General features: G+C 47.0%; 1 non-coding gene across 1 annotated transcript; it reads right to left on the bottom strand.

The window, feature by feature from the left end:
* Positions 1-1,180: 1,180 nt before the first annotated feature.
* TRNAC-GCA (transfer RNA cysteine (anticodon GCA)) lies at positions 1,181-1,252 on the bottom strand. Its single transcript has one exon. It is a non-coding gene; the product is annotated as a tRNA-Cys (tRNA).
* Positions 1,253-16,535: the final 15,283 nt, after the last annotated feature.

Raw genomic sequence — 16,535 nt, 5'->3', positions numbered from 1 at the left:
GACCACTTCCTCCTAGATGGCCTCAAAGCTTCCACTCCTCTGGGCCCTCTCCTTGCTACTCCCAGAACTGCCTGTTTTCAGGCAAAGCCTATCCAGGCCACTAAATACCTTGATGACAAAACCTCCAGGCGCCTGGGTATGACCATCAACTTCTCTACACTTTTTAGCCTCTGAAAACCTTCCACCCTCCCTCCATCCTGTCTCTGCCCTGCCATGTTCTCTGTCTGGAATTCTGCTCCCACTTCTCACCCCTATCTTCACACCCCCTCCATCTGGAGACTGGACTCACCTCTGAAGCCCTTTCTTGCCCTCAGCCACTCTCTCAGGCTTGCCTCAGGCTCCCCCTACCTGGCACAGAAACCACCAGAGCCCTCCCCTGCATTCCAGAAGCTGGCACAGTTCACAGGGAGCTCATGGCACCCAGTTCTTATTTGACAACCCTCCACCCTGACGCAAGGGCTGTGACTTATTCCCCTGTGCCCACCTCTGAGCTCACACCCTGCACATTTCCGGAGCATCCTAGATGCATGCAATGTCTTTGATTGGACCCACATGGGCACACAGCAGCTCCTGTGTCTCCTTAGACTGAAACAACGACACCCAAGGTGGCAGCAAGTGCTTAGTCATAGGAAAGGAATGGGGAGGACGAGGGGAGAATGCGCAGTGGAAGATCATAAAGTCTGCATGTCTTTGGCAAAAGAAAGGGCATCCTTCCCTACGTCCAGGCCAGGCCATGTTTATCCGTAGCAATGTTCTGTACATAAAGCCTCTCTTTCCTGATTTTGCCCAGGGTTGGCCTGGCACACAGAAGCTTCAGAAACTCAGACAGCCTTAGCCCTGAGTCTACCTGCTTTGTGGAATTTTGTCCCAGGATCCGTCGGAAGACAGTGAATCATAGGTCCAAGTCACTGAGTTCTCCGAGTTCCCTCCTACTCCTGCCCTCTGTCCCTTTTCAACCTGGAGCCGATGACTAAGCCTGTTCCAAAGTCTCAGAGTTCTCGTGGGAACTGAAGTCACTGAGTGTCTTGGGAAAATCTGGTGAGAAATGGAGAAGATCAAGTAAAGAACGCCAGCAGGTACCCAGCACGTGTTCAAGAGATGCTTCAACCAGTCACAAGCTACAAATGTTGATAGAGTCCTTGTTCAATCCTTTCTGCAAAAGTAAAAAAAGGTAATGCGAAGGGGGCACCTGGATTTGAACCAGGGACCTCTTGATCTGCAGTCAAATGCTCTACCCCTGAGCTATACCCCCAGTGAGATGAATTTGTTTTTATAGTCTATCTCTCTCTCAATGTTCTGATTATTAAAAGCCTCTTGTGACTCAGGGGAGCTATAATTAGAATGTTGTCTGGAAGGAGTCCGGGCATTACAAGTCCGAGACGTTTATTATGAAAAAGAGACAGGGTTCCCAAGAACTAAGTTCTCTGAGCCAAAAGTCTCCTCTCAGACTTTCCCAGCCCCCCCTTCCTGTTCACCACATCTCATAGAGAGCGAACATCCATTCCCGGTAAAAATGATCGGGTTTTCCCCCAAAGGGGGACATCAGAATAACAGAGATGAATAGGGTCCATGCCCCCCGTGAGTCAGGGAGATGGCAGCTGTGATTCTCTTTCCTCTTCAAGATAACTGCCCAGAACTAAACTCCAAACTAACCGTCCTAAAATACACATTGCATTTAATTGATGGTGGGCGTGCGTTAGGGGGTGGGGGTGGAAGAGGGGGAAATATGGCTAAGGATCAATTTGTGCAAGACAACTTTTCCAAACTGTAATGATAAAAGGGTTTTAAACACACACACACACACAAAATATATATATGATAAGTTGTAAGCATATGTGACAAGACTGGCTTCAATCTTGAAATACTGCTAGGAATATAGATCAGTGGGAAAACACCTGATTTAGTTAAGTGGGGCTCCGGGTTTGATCCCCTCTACAAATAAATAAATAAATAAGATGAATACTGACAACTTCTAGAGGTCATGGGATGAAGAGACATGAAGCCCAAAACCTGAGTCTCTTAACCAACCAAATCAGCGATCCATTTGTGGTACCACTGAAGATTCATTTAGAATTTACTAAGACCGGCCACAATGGGACAACTGGTATTTTAGTTCCCTAACTACCCTAATAAATTGCTCTCGTGGAAATCCTGTGTGTTGAAACCTGTTGGGAAGTCTCTTTTCTGCCAATTCCCCAGACCACAGACCTCTTTCGGGTCTTCTCTGAGACTTCAAAATCGGGGGTGGTCTTTTTGTGTTAGAGTGGTGGGTGGTGGAGAAACCAGGAGAAGGGAGAGACCCTGGCCCCTTCTGAGAGCTAAGACAAGAATCACAACGCAGGTCAGGGATGTAGCTCAATGGCAGAGCACTTGCCTTGCATAGGTGGGGTCCTGAGTTTAATCTCCAACTACACACACACACACACACACACACACACACACACACACACACACACATGAATTACAGTATACCTTGTCCATTGTTCTTTCCTGTAGACAGGAGTGGGAGTTGAGATCTGGCCACTAACAGAGATGCTGTGTGCTTCCTTTTCAGAATCCCAGTGTTGGAAGGGATCTAGAGATCTCTTTGCAACCACTTCTTCTGCCCAACTGATGCACAGAGATGGAGGGACTCAAAAAAGCCTGCTTAAATACATGAGCAATGGATCAGGACCAAGGGCCCATTCTATCACCAGCTCCACTTGAGGTTGGAGCTGAGGAAGTTTTGGTGCGATCATTATCAAGCCATCATTATACCTCCGTGAACCAAATGTTCTGGTTCGTTGGGGGTTGTCTTGGTCCTCGCATTGACTGTTCTCTGTCCCAGGAGGGCCTTAGCAGGGAACCCCCTGGGGAAACCTCACTGGTGTTGTTTGGTCTTCCTAGTTATTGCTTGATTTTTTTTCTCTCCCATCCTGTTCCCCAAGCTTTGTCATGTATTCTCCACTGTTACTGTATTTAGCATTTCCACATACTTCCAGTACTAGTGTTTAATATTCATGTCGAAACCAATGCACTGGTTTGTATTTGGCTTCATCCTAAGTAAACAGAATCTTGAAATCCTGCCAACTGTGTTGCTTGTCTGATGCATATCAAAATAAAAGCCTAGCTTTCTGGAATGTTAAAACTGCAACCAATATATGTTACATTTAAAACTCACCACATACAGTTCTTAGTACTTTACATATGTTAGTTGACGTACGCCTTTCTCTAGCCAATGACAGACTTCATATCTCTACTTACAAGAGGAAACAGAGACTTGGTGAACTGCAATCTTTTGGTGTTCAGTAGTTTGCCTGAGCCTCCACTGGTGAGGACTTTGTCCACGTGTCCCCAAAGTCAACTTGGAAACTCTCAGTGACCACACCAATATGGCAGCTCGTTTCACATGCTCATTTGACCACTAGTGAAGAGATGCCATTATTCTGAGTGTGTAGACAAGATTCTCACACACACACACACACACACACACACACATATACACACACAGAGGTAGACTGGGTGGGCCTCTCTTTTGAGATCTCCTCCAGTCCACGGATGGCCTGAAGAGAACAAGAAGATGGAGTAAGTGGGACCTCCTCGCCCTTACTTCCTTCAACTGGGCTTGTCCTGTCTTCAGAAACAAATTACAACATCCAGATTTCTGAGACTCCAATTTGCTGACTATAGATTGGGAGTGGAGGGTGGTGGCCTCATTTCAAACTCCACAATTGTGCGGGTAAATCCCTTAGCATTTATACATACATACACATATAATATGAATTATATTGACTATATAACAATTTTATACATTCTATATGTACCAATGTACTGGAGCAATAGCACAGCAGGTAGGGCATTTGCCTTGGACACAGCTGACCCAGGTTTGATTCCTCCGTCCCTCTCGGAGAGCCCGGCAAGTTACCAAGAGTATCCTGCCCACCGGGCAGAGCTGGCAAGCTACTGGTGGCATATTTGATATGCCAAAAACAGTAACAACAAGTCTCACAATGGAGACCTGACTGGTGCCTGCTCGAGCAAATCAATGAACAACAGGATGACAGTGCTCTTCTTCACTGAATATGTACCAATAGGGTATTAAAAAAATAGGCTGCATATATATGTATACTATGTTCACAACAGAATATTTATAGAAAGACACTATAAATCTTTTTATTTCTGTTTCTCAGGAGAATCCTAATATACAAGCACACCCTGGTAACTACTTGGCATTTACACCCCACCAAAAACACAAAAATACTTAATCAAAAAGATCTATGCACATCTCTTTATGAACACACTGAGTACAATGACCAGGAAAGAATCCAAATGACCAATCACAGGTGGCCAGATGAATAAACTATGGCATAGACACAAGGTGAAATACTATGCGGCTGTAGAAAAATGGAATCTTGCTGTTGGCTGCGACTTGGGTGGAACTGGAGGGAACATGTGAAGTGAACTAAGTCAGAGGGAGAAGAGCAAATAATGGATGATCTTCATTCTTTACAGAATACAGAGACACAAAACAAGATGCCAGACAGTATCAAACATTGACAACCGCTGGCCTTAAGCAGAAGGTGGTGAGTGTAGATTGGGGTCGGGTGGGAACACACAGGAAGAACAGACCAGTAATGATAACGGGACAGAGGTGGAGGGCTGTGAGCACTTCATGGTAACTGAGTGCATCACTTTGAGCATTAAAACCATATACCTTAACACTATTGTAACAAACATTCATAACCTTAAGTTAAAATGTTTAATTTTTAAATTGCTAGGCCTGCACTGGTCTTGGGGATCCTGTCCACATTGTTGAAATTTCAGTTCTCTTATCAGACCCAGAAAACACCTCCACAAGACAGAGGCTCATCAAGGAGGCTGAGTTGACCTTCTGGTGCTTTCCTGATTCCCTGCTCCCGTCCCCATTATGGTATCACCTGTGAATCTGCTCTCCAGGTCACAAGGTGAGAAAGCTCATGTGTATGTAAGCCAAGCAGTCTGAGCGTCAAAGACACACATTAGAGCGACAAAGAGGAAGGGGATCGCTACCCATCTTACAAGAACTTGGCTACCACCAGGAGTGACCCTTTAGCACAGAGCCAGGAATCAGCCCTGAATGCAGGCAGGTGTGACTAAAAATCAAAAGGAGAAATACTCTAGGAAGCTCATGCACTACCATGGGAATCTGTGTAACGCCTTTATCACATAAGCATAGAAGTTATTAAAATGGCAATTTTAACATTATGTGAATTTTGCCAAAAGAAAAAAAATCAAATACCTATAGCCCCACGTGCAGGGTTCTTAGCTCAGGAAGCAAGTGTGCATGCCTGTCGCAGAAATGGCTGGACCCCGGGTGCATGCCTCTCACCGGAGCTGCTCAACAAAGTTCAATTGAGGGAATCGGTTTCACCTGATTCACAGACCAGGCCAAGCTCTTCCTCTCACTCAAATCTAGAGCTTCTCCCTGCTCTCTGGGGGCTGCCCCAGCCCTGATGTTGTTGTCGTCTTTCTGAGTTTTTACTCACTTAATAAAAAAGTCAAGTACAGCTGACCCCCAACAATCACTTGGAGAAGTACCCCCAAGGTTGTCACTGTCACTGTCATCCCGTTGCTCATTGATTTGCTCCAGTGGGCACGAGTAATGTCTCCATTGTGAGACTTATTACTATTTTTGGCATAACAAATACACCACAGGTAGCTTGCCAGGCTCTGCCGTGCGGGCAAGATACTCTCGGTAGCTTGCTGGGCTCTCTGAGAGGGGCAGAGGAATCAAACCCGGGTCAGTTGTGTGCAAGGCAAACTCCCTACCCACTCTGCTATCGCTCCAGCCCCTCCCCCCAAGGTTAGCCCTGACAAACTTCCATCCCACCTTCTTGCAGGTCTGGAGTCATTTTTCAAGTTCTTGTTCGCTCTTAACCAGGCCAAGTGGGCTGGGGTCTGGTGCATATTTCTCCTCACAGGGGCAACACCAAAAGGGAAGAAAGTTACACCCAAATTGTTCCCAGACTGGAGACAGTGGATGGGGCACTTGTCTTGCAGACGACCGAGCTGGATTCAATCCCCAGCATCCCATATGGCTCCCCGTGCACTGCCGGGAGTAATTCTTGAGTGCAGAGCCAGGAGAACCCCTTGAGCACAGTCAGGTGTGGTCCAAAAAGCAAAATAAATAATCAAACTGTTTTGGGGATGGACTGAGCTACCAGGGCAAGCCCACGTAGACTGTACGACAGACAAGAACATTTCCCCCCTTCAAGCTGCCTTCAGGAAATAATTTCAGTATATTGAAAGAGGCAGTTTTTCCTTCTCTCACAGAAGCCTGGCTGGTCTTTGACATGCAGATGGTGTTAGCCAGGCCTGACCTTTGATACTGTAAATTGTAGGCTCTGGCCCAGCCTAGTCTTTGGGATGTAGATTTCAGGTGGGGGGGGCAGTTTTGTCTTTGGGATGTAAATCCAAGTGCTTTTAGCCCAAGGAAGGTTTCAGTTTTGGTTTTGTATCTTCTTTCGGGAGGCCTAGATTACTGGCCTGCAGATACAAGGAAATAATGCTGCCTCAATGTTCTTCCTGTAACATCTTTTGATGCCTTTGGTGATGTCACTGTATTGCGCCCTTTAGAGCTACCATGTTCAATAGAAGGAGATCCACGAGGCCCTCTGCCTTTGCTAAGAGCCAGAGAGAGCCTTAGTCCTCCAATCAAGACATTTCTTCAAGTGCCTTATCTCAGCGCCTCCGACCGCATGAATATTCACGCAACAAAACTGTCCCCAAAAATTTGGCCAAAAGGTGTTTCAGTGATTGCAGTTTATACCCAAGAGGCTTCAAGGGACAAAACCCAGTAGCCCAGATATCATAGATACTGTATTTTACTTAAAATCTCACTTGAGAACTCTGTTCTCTCTCTACCCTATTTTTCCCTTTCCTTCTCAGATCACTTTCCGTTTTCCCAGGGCTTGATTTATTTTCTAAATAAAACAAAAGCCTTCTTATAAGGTCCAATCAACAAACTTAAGAGGCAGTATATGGTCTTCCTTTATGGGAAAGATTCTTCCTGAAAAAACTCACTGTGGGGCAGGAGCGATAGCACAGCGGGTAGGGCATCTTCCTTGCATGCAGCCTACCCGGGTTCAATTCCCAGCATCCCATATGGTCCTGTGAGCACTGCCAGGAGTAATTCCTGAGTGCAGAGCCAGGAGTAACCCCTGTGCATCGCCAGGTGTGACCCCCAAAAAAAAAAAAATCACTGTGTAGACCGATGGCATCAATGCTTGCTTCTGTGGATAAGACGCTGTTTTCGTAAAATAGGCTGGTATCGGCTCCCCCTTGCTAAGCTTTCCTAAAAGGAAATCTGTGAAAAATAGTCAAGCTGACAACCCTTTGGCTGGCATGTTGAATAAAAGATTATTGGGAAGATAAAGGAAATAATTTAATTCACAGGTGTGTTGAAAGGGACAGAAGTGTCTCCAGAGGAGTTTCAGTGGAAATGGAGGGGGTGGGGAAAGGCACCAGCAAATCAGGAATGAAGGTGCTTGGCTGGAGCACAGCCAACCCTGATCTGATCCCCAGCACCACATATGATCCCCAAGGACCACAACTCCTTGTAAGCCCCAAGCACAGAGCCCAGAGTCAGCCCTGAGCATCACCGAATGTGCTCCAAACTCTCCCCACCCTCCCCAAGTGAGTGAGTGAGTCACACGTGGAGGGAAACCATTCAAGCTGTGGAACGGCTCAGGGTAGAAACAACGAGGGAATAAAAGAGAACACGGAACAAACTCTCCTCCGCCCCCATGCCTGTGCCCCGGGTGGACTTCAAGAACAACAGTGCGTAATAGATGTGTGCACCAAGGGAGATCAAAGACAGAGCAGCAGGGCAAAGAGCCATGAGCACCCCTGAGGAGAAGCAGGCCACAGAGTATCAGACAGTCCAGCAAGCCACCAAGAGCACTGGCCAGCATGGGCAGGACCGGCATGGAACAGGGCATGGGACATCATTCACAGGGAGGAGAAACACCCGGACTTCAGGCACAGGACATCAAGGGACCTAAAACTATGTACTGACACTGTAAACTAAGTAAACGGTGAGACCCAAACACTGGGGGCTGTGTGCTCATTTTACGCATGGTTTCCCCCAAGAATCTACTCACAGACGAGTTGATATTTGCTTTATGAGAGCCTCCTGGTGACCGGCTATCTGAACAGCTTCTGGTCTCCTTGGGGGCTCTGCTCCAAAGCTCTGTCCCTGTTTAGCTTCCCCTGGCCCCTGGCACTCACCACTGACCAGCCAGGAACCTGCTGGTCCAGCTTTGGGGAGAGTCATTGCTAAATCTGAAGCCAGATCTGTGTCAAGTCAATGATAATTGCTTACAGCAGATGGAGCTTTATTCATCCCTCTTGAAGCTTTATTTCACCATGACTCTGAGAGCTGCAGCCCTTGGAATCTCCCCCTGGATGGGATAAGAGGAAGAACCCAAGGCTGAAGATCAACCTCATGCAGTCCAGTTCTAGCAGCAGGCCTTGGGAAAACCCTGAGTGGATTGGCTTGGTTGGGGCTCCTTAAAGAAGCCGAAAGTCAAAATTCCAAGACACAAGTACTTTAGATATTTGTACATATTAAAAGATATGTCCAACATAAACATAATTGTATGACAGTCTATTCTAGAATGAAGCTGGGGAAAATTTAATATCCAACCACTCTTACTAAATTAACTCTGAAAGGGAACTCTGATGACAATGATACTTGGAAATGCTCACTCTGGACAAGAACTGAGTACTGAAAGAACATAAAACAATATACCTGACCTTTCAATACCTACACTGCAAACCATAATGCCCAAAAGGAAATGGGGAGGGAGAGAGAGAAAGAGACAGACAGAGAGAGAGAGAGAGAGAGAGAGAGAGAGAGAGAGAGAAGAAAAGTGTTTGCCATAGAGGCCAACTAAGGAGAAGTGGACAGGAGAGAAACTGGGGGTATTGGTGGTGGGAAATGTACACTGGGGAAGGGACATTGAAATGTATTGGAACATTTTATGACTGAAACCCAACCATGAACAACTGTGTAACTGAATATCTCACAGTGATTCCATAATAAATAGCACTGTAGCACTGTTGTCCTGTTGTTCATCGATTTGCTCGAGCGGGCACCAGTAACATCCACATTGTGAGACTTTTTGTTACTGTTTTTGGCATATTGAACATGCCACAGGTAGCTTGCCAGGCTCTGCCGTGTGGGCAAGGTACTCTCCGTAACTTGCCGGGCTCTCCGAGAGGGACAGAGGAATCCAACGTGGGCCAGCCACATGCCAGGCAAATGCCTCAGCCTCTGCGCTCTCACGCCAGCTCCGTAATAAATAAATAAGTAAATAATCGGCTCTGATCTTTAGCCTTCTTCTTTACATAGCTTTTAGTCCTTTTGCTTTCATGCTGCAGGCTGACTGATCATCTCACTTGTAAATGTAGATTGCCTTCATCCAATTTGGGAAATCTGTGACATACAAGCTGTAAGGAAAACATCAAAATATTCTCATAGCTGGGGGCTGGAGCGATAGCACAGCGGGTAGGGCGTTTGCCTTGCACTCGGCCGACCCGGGTTCGATCCCCAGCATCCCATATGGTCCCCTGAGCACCGCCAGGAGTAACTCCTGAGTGCAAAGCCAGGAGTAACCCCTGTGCATCGCCAGGTGAGACCCAAAAAGCAAAAAATAAAAAAAAAAATTAAAAAAAAACAAAATATTCTCATAGCTCAGAAGAAAGCCTTCTAAGAACTCCTTCATTGTGTTCCCTGGGAACAAGGAGTCACACATTCTGAATTAGGCTTAAGGTTAAAAACAAGCATAAAGTTTTGGCTGATTTGATCAAACTCTACAGGGTAAAATAGATATTCAATTTTTGCCCTATGAGAGAGCCTCTCACTTACCTCCTCTCCACTCTGCCTGAGTCATGCAAACCAAGGCCTGTGGCCCCCACTTCATCTTTTTTCTAAGCCCCCCGCCCCCCGCCACACACACACACACACACCCCAAAACTATGTCATGTGATCACCAGTCTGTGTGCCGGAAGCTGCCGCCGTTCCTTGATGAACAACTAAACCTAGAACTCAGAGCCCTGATCCCAATGCGAAGCATCCACAGTCTCCCTCCCCCCTTCGGCTTCCTGGCATTACTCAGAGCCCACATCTCAAGGTCAAGGGAGAATAATTCAGAGAGTCAAACCAACTGCTCAGCGGGCGGAGTCAAGAGTCAGGGAAAATCCGGAAAGTGCCCCTGAGCTCTGACAAAGGGCTTAGCATCCTGCTTGGTTTCCAATTTGCTCGGGGCCAGCCCTGCTGGGTGCCTCCTGCCCCCCACCCTTCGTGGACTATCTTGTAGCTGCCCCAGATCCAGTCACCAGGAGGAGATAGTAAGCCGCCTGAGTCTATGGCCATCAAACCCAAGGACAAGAGTTTGAGGAACTTCACCCAGGAGCCTCATTTGCATCTGGTCCTGATGTCTCAACCTGAAGCCCGAGTCCCAGAGGGAGCATCTTGGGGCAATAAAGAGCAAGGAGGCAGCTTGCAACAAGAGCCATGGAACAATCACAGCCAAGGACACAAAGGCACTTTACATTTTGTTTGAAGGTCAGAGCGGTAGTACAATGGGCAGACTCTTGCCTTGCACATGGCCAACCCAGGTTCAATTCCAGGCACCACTTCTGGTCCCCTGAGCCCTTCCAGGAGTGACTCCTGAGGACAGAGACAAGAGTGAGCCCTGAGCACTCTGGGTGTAGCCCAGAATACTCACCTCAGGGGCAGGAGGGGATAATGATGGGATGGTGGGTCAGATTGGAGGTTGCAGGGGGACAGTGGTGGACAGTCTAGGATACTGCCATTGTAGAGGGTGTATTTACTTACCATGAACTTACCATGAACTTGAACGTGACTGTAACGACTCCGTCTGAACTCCAAATTAATGAATTAAAATTTTTAATGGCCTTGTGTTTCTTCATCACTTTGAAAATATCACTTTTAAAGTGGTATTTTGGGATGGGATGTAATGTAGAAGGCATCGCATCTTAGAACATAAGCACAGACGCCTTGTAACAACATCTTAATCTCTCGTATAAGGATTTAATTCTCTATGAAGAGATACAACAAGTTACACTAATTTTCTTCTAAGAAAACTTTTATTTTAATCATTTTGTTAGAAAAATTATTGGTAGAAAACAATATGAAATAAATTATTGAGGACTTGCTATGGGAGCAGGCTTAAGGGGCAGCTGGGAAAATTAGAGACAATGGTGGAGGGAAGGTATAATGGTGTTGGGATTGGTGTTGGAATATTGAATGCCTGTAATAAATCATCATGAACAACTTTGTAAACCACAGTGTTTATATAAAGTGTAGGGGGAATTTTTACATATGTAGGTTTTACCTATTCCATGTAAATTCCTATATATTAATATAGAATTGGTTTTAAAGTCTTATTAATGACAGGTGAAATACGATTGTTATCATAATGAGATCCGAGTATAAAATAAAATTTAATGTAATATACTTTAGATTCCAGAGTTGAAAGCTTATATACATAAATGAGAATAAGCACTTTATTATATTACACTAAGTGGTTCTAATTTTCTAATTTACATAGGTCAAAATCATATAGTAATCACACATGGGCTCTTACTGATTTATTTTCTGATCATTCCATTTGCCATTTCTTGAGTTTCATTGGAATAAGCAATATAAAGTAAATTTGTTTTGTGTCTAAGGATTGGGATTGGGAGGGAAACTGGGGATATTGGTGGATATTGGATATTGGTCACACTGGCGGTGTTAGGACATAAATGCTTGAAACAACTGTATAATGGACAACTTTGTAAATCATGGTGTTTTTAATAAAAATTAATTTTAGAAAGTAGTGGCATCTATGTCTCAGGAGACTTCTCCAGTAGATGCTGGCATCAGGGGGCTGGAGCAGTAGTGCAGCCGGTAGGGCACTTGCATGGCACGCAGCCAACCTGGGTTCAATTCCCAGCACAGTTTGTTCCACCAAGCCCTGCCAGGGTTAAGTCCTAAGCACTGCTGGGTGTGGCCCCAAAAAACAAACCAGAAGAGGCCATCAGCTTCCTTCTTTATCCCTCAAGATTCCTTTCCTCTCTCCCTCTCTCTATCCCTCTCTCTCCTTCTCTCTCCCTCTCTCTCCCTCCCTCTCTCCCTCTCTCTATCCCTCTCTCTCCTTCTCTCTCCCTCTCTCTCCCTCCCTCTCTCCCTCTCTCTATACCTCTTTCCCTCCCTCTCTCCCTCTTTCTACCCTTCTCTCTCCCTCTTTCTCCTTCTCTCTCCCTCTCTCTCCCTCTCTCTGTCCCTCTCTCCTTCTCTCTTTCCCTCTCTCTCTCCATCTTTCTCCTTCTCCCTCCCCCTCTCTCTCCCTCTCTCCCTCTTCTGTCTCCCTCTCTCCCTCTCTCTCTCATCGTCATCATCATCATCATCATCATCATCATCATCATCATCATCATCACCCAGGGCTAAAGTCCAACAACAAAGCAGAGGAGAGAATGGTCTTTCATCCCAGCCTTCAATCTAGCCTCTCCTTTAAGAGAGCCCAGGCAGAGCAGAGCGGAGACAAGTCTTCTCCATCTTGCTTTCCAGACTCCTCGCACTGAATCCCTGAACTGGTGACAGCTCATGGCATGGACATTCTTTTTTTTTTTTTCCTTTGTGGGTCACACCCGGCAATGCACAGGGGTCACTCCTAGCTCTACACTCAGGAATTACCCCCGGCGGTGCTCAGGGGACCATATGGGATGCTGGGAATTGAACCCGGGTCGGCTTCGTACAAGGCAAACGCCCTACCCGCTGTGCTATCGCTCCAGCCCCAAGCATGGACATTCTTTACTGGGACTGCTTGTGTTTTCCAGTCCCTGCCCTGACCACTGAGGCGTCTCATCTTTTGATGTGTCTGTCAGGACTGGAGAGAGCAGTGCCCTTAGGTCCGGTTCCCTTTCTGTCTTGCTACCTATCCCTCATCATCCCAGCACATAAGCTGGAGACTCGTTTTCTGTTCCTCCCCTCTCCAGCTCTGATTGGCCTTGATACATGCCACTCCTCATGGAGGGAACTTCAATGGTGCCGACCCAGTGGTGCTACTATGCTTATGACCTGGAAGTAAATAAGGAAAGGGAGATTGAATCCTAGAAGTGGCCACTAGGCAAAGCTGAGCCAAAGCTGAGGCTTCTGTGTGTTGACCTGATTGTTCTTAGTCCTGACACCTCTGTGGAAACTGGTGTGGCATCTCCCATCCCCTAATCCAGATGAGCAGTGGAAGATGAGTCTTCCAGCAAATCTCCAAGCTCACTGGGTAGAATTCTGAGGCAGATACCACTGCCTCAACTTCCTCTCTAGACCAGCTAGGGGCGCGTCTGAGGAAGACTGTGCAAGTCACAGCCATGCCATCTCGGCAGTCAATATCCTGGTCATAACTGGAGAAATGGCTCAACAAGCCGAGTGCACGTTTTGCATGCAAGAGACCTGGGTTCAATCCGTGTCACTGCACGGTCCTCTGAACACCACTTGATGTAGCCCAGAACAACAACAACAACAACAGGGGCTGGAGTAATAGCACAGTGGGTAGGGCGTTTGCCTTGCTCGCGGCCAACCTGGGTTCGATTCCCAGCATCCCATATGGTCCCCTGAGCACCGCCAGGAGTTAATACCTGAGTGCATGAGCCAGGAGTAATCCCTGTGCATCGCCGGGTGTGACCCAAAAAGCAAAAAAAAAAAAAAAAAAAAACATTCTGGTCATTGTCAGGGATGTGGCTCAATGGTAGAAGGTTTCCCTTACATGGGTGAGGCCCTGGGTTCCTTCCTTGGGCAGCACTGCCCTCTTCCTACTCATCTGTCTCCTTGGGGCCTGAGTTCTCCAGGCTTCAGGAGGGAAGGTGCCATCCTTCCCCCTCCCACCCATTGGCATGTGGCATGCAGCCAGAGTCTCTCCTCCCTGCTCCCACTTCCAGCCAATGCCACCAGTCATCTTCTTACTTAAAAGCATGTAATACACTGGCACTGATTGACAGACATGACATCAATGACAGCCAGAAGACCTGGGGTGGGGAGGGCTTCCAGGTGCCACGAAATAGCCCTGCAGGGGAACAGAATGTAACAGTATCTCCTGTTTGTGAGGGCCACACCCAGCTATGCTCGGCGTCACTCCTGCACTGTGCTCCGAGTCAACTCATGCCAGTGCTTAAGGGACCATATGCAATGCCAGGGATTGAGGCCATATGCAAGACAAGAGCCTGAGCTCCCTTAGTCTCTCTCCGACTCCCCACTTGAAACCGTCTATCCTTGGCTATAGTTAGCACATCCTCGAACTAGAAATGCTGCATAGGGTTTAGCTGCAGAGCCGGGACATCTGGGGCTACTCACCGTTGAGTAATGTGAGTTGTTCTGTTCTGAATCAGACGCTTGGAAGCTTGGAAGCGGAAGTGCCTCAGAGGTGACCCTTGGAGAGCAGGAATCCCAATAGCACTTCCTGTTCCTGTTGCCCCCTCCACCCTCCATGGGTTCATTGTATTTCCTTCTTTTTTTTTTTAAGTGAAATAAATAGTTTTATTTAGGGTACATGTGAGAGAGATGCACAAAGTAAAGAAAGAGAAATGGCGCGCCTCAAGCTGGGGTGCAGGTGATATCAGGATGGAATGCGACATTGTACTTCCTTCCTCTAAGCAGCTGACTCCCCTGGGTCTGTCCTTCTGCCTCCATCAATCCTAGCGTCAGTCACAGGATCGTTCCCTTGCCTTGTTATTCCTTTAAGCTAGTGTCACCCACAGAAGTTCACTTCAGGGTACCCAAAACTTTCATGCTCTTTTTTCCTGAGGATGTTAGCAGGGAGACCCCCCTCCACACATACACACACACACACACACACACACCATTCCACCCCCATCTGGCACATCTCCGACTCCTGGGCTAAGTGGTCACTGTCCAGAGGAGAAGGTCTCCAACATGTCAGTTAGGCAAACGGGGAAGATGGAATGCTCCCAAGGGCAATGACAGTGAGAATGAGAGTCGCAGCACTTGCAAGAGGCGTTTCCATTTTCTAACGTCTCCTGAACATCTGCCGTTGCCTACGTCAGCCTGACCACACTTCCCTCACACCAGACTTCCGGGAGGCCAGCCCATTCTCCCTACCTCAGCAGGAATTTCAACCCAGTGCCAGGGAGAAAATACAAAGGACTGGAGCACATGCCTGGCATGTGGAGGTCAATCCCCTGCCCCCGAGCTGGCCCCTGAACCCCGTCGGCTCTAACCTGATGCAGCCCTGCATTACTGGGCTTAAGCACTGACCCACCCAGCCTGTATAGTCCAGCCAAGTATCACTGGGGCCTTGAGTATCGCCTGGGAGACCCCACCAGATAAAAATCAATAAAAGTAAAAGGAATCTCATCCCCATAGAACTCTCGATATGCCAGAAACAGTAGCCACAAGTCTCACAATGGAGACGTTACTGGTGCCCGCTCGAGCAAATGGATGAGCAACGGGATGACAGTGATACAGTGATACGGAGAACTCTCCAAACTCTCCTATCTACCCAACACCCTCTTACCCATGCTACCCACACAATACGTTATTATTTGTTTTGAAGTGGGGTTATAAGGAATGTCCAAGATCAAGCATAAGAAAGCTACAGAGGTTCATAATACCTCACCCCACTCTCCTAACCTCTGTCCCTGCTCCGTTTTCAAGACTCCAGGAAGTCCTGCCTGCTCCCTTCTATGCCCCATGACAGAGCACTAGACCACACCCACCATCTTGGACCCATCCCTTGTCCAGAGGAGTCGCTCCTTCATGAAGCTCTCTCGGGTACAGAGTCATTCATTTAAGCCAGAAAGGAAACTTACGGCCAATGAACAAGAGAGAACTAGGACCTGAGGACCATCTATTCATCTCAAGTGGTAGGTGTTCCTGAGGTAACGAAGGTTTTACTTAGGAAGGGTCTTGGAGAACCATGGAGAGGCAACATCCTGTTTACAAAAAAGACCTGGATTCCCTCTTAGTCTCTGCTGAGCTTTTTATCCAGTGCTGTGGGTGAGCCCTACTCATGCGCCCAATTATAGAATTAAGAAAATTATTGCTAATAAACGTGCACTGAAAAAAATTAAATAAACCTTGGAGTGCAAGCAATTATTTCCTCTCAGCGAGGTCAGCCTATTTCCAAGGGTAGTGACTAATTTCCGGAACACATTTGCGAATTACTTTGGATGCCAAATTCTGTCTAGAACTAATACTCACTTAGCATACTTTTAAAAAGGAAGTAAAACTTCTCGTGGGCTCACTTCTTCCTTTCTTCACTTCAATGTTTGGATGAACCAGTATTTCTCAAACAGTAGCCAACGGGATTGCCTGCATCAGAAATTCCAGGAGGAGCTAAGAATGTGGTTTAGAAGTAGGGGACTTGTTTTGCACACAGGAGAGCCTGGGTTTGATCCCCAGCACCTGTCACTACCCATACACAAACACACACACACACACACACACACACACACACACAGCACATACACACAAGATATATTTGGGAAGCTGTTAA

This window comes from Sorex araneus, chromosome 4, assembly GCF_027595985.1.
Source record: "Sorex araneus isolate mSorAra2 chromosome 4, mSorAra2.pri, whole genome shotgun sequence".
Lineage (NCBI taxonomy): Eukaryota > Metazoa > Chordata > Mammalia > Eulipotyphla > Soricidae > Sorex > Sorex araneus.
The sequence above is the reverse complement of the archived record's forward strand: the minus strand, read 5'-3'. Positions and strand labels throughout refer to the sequence as shown.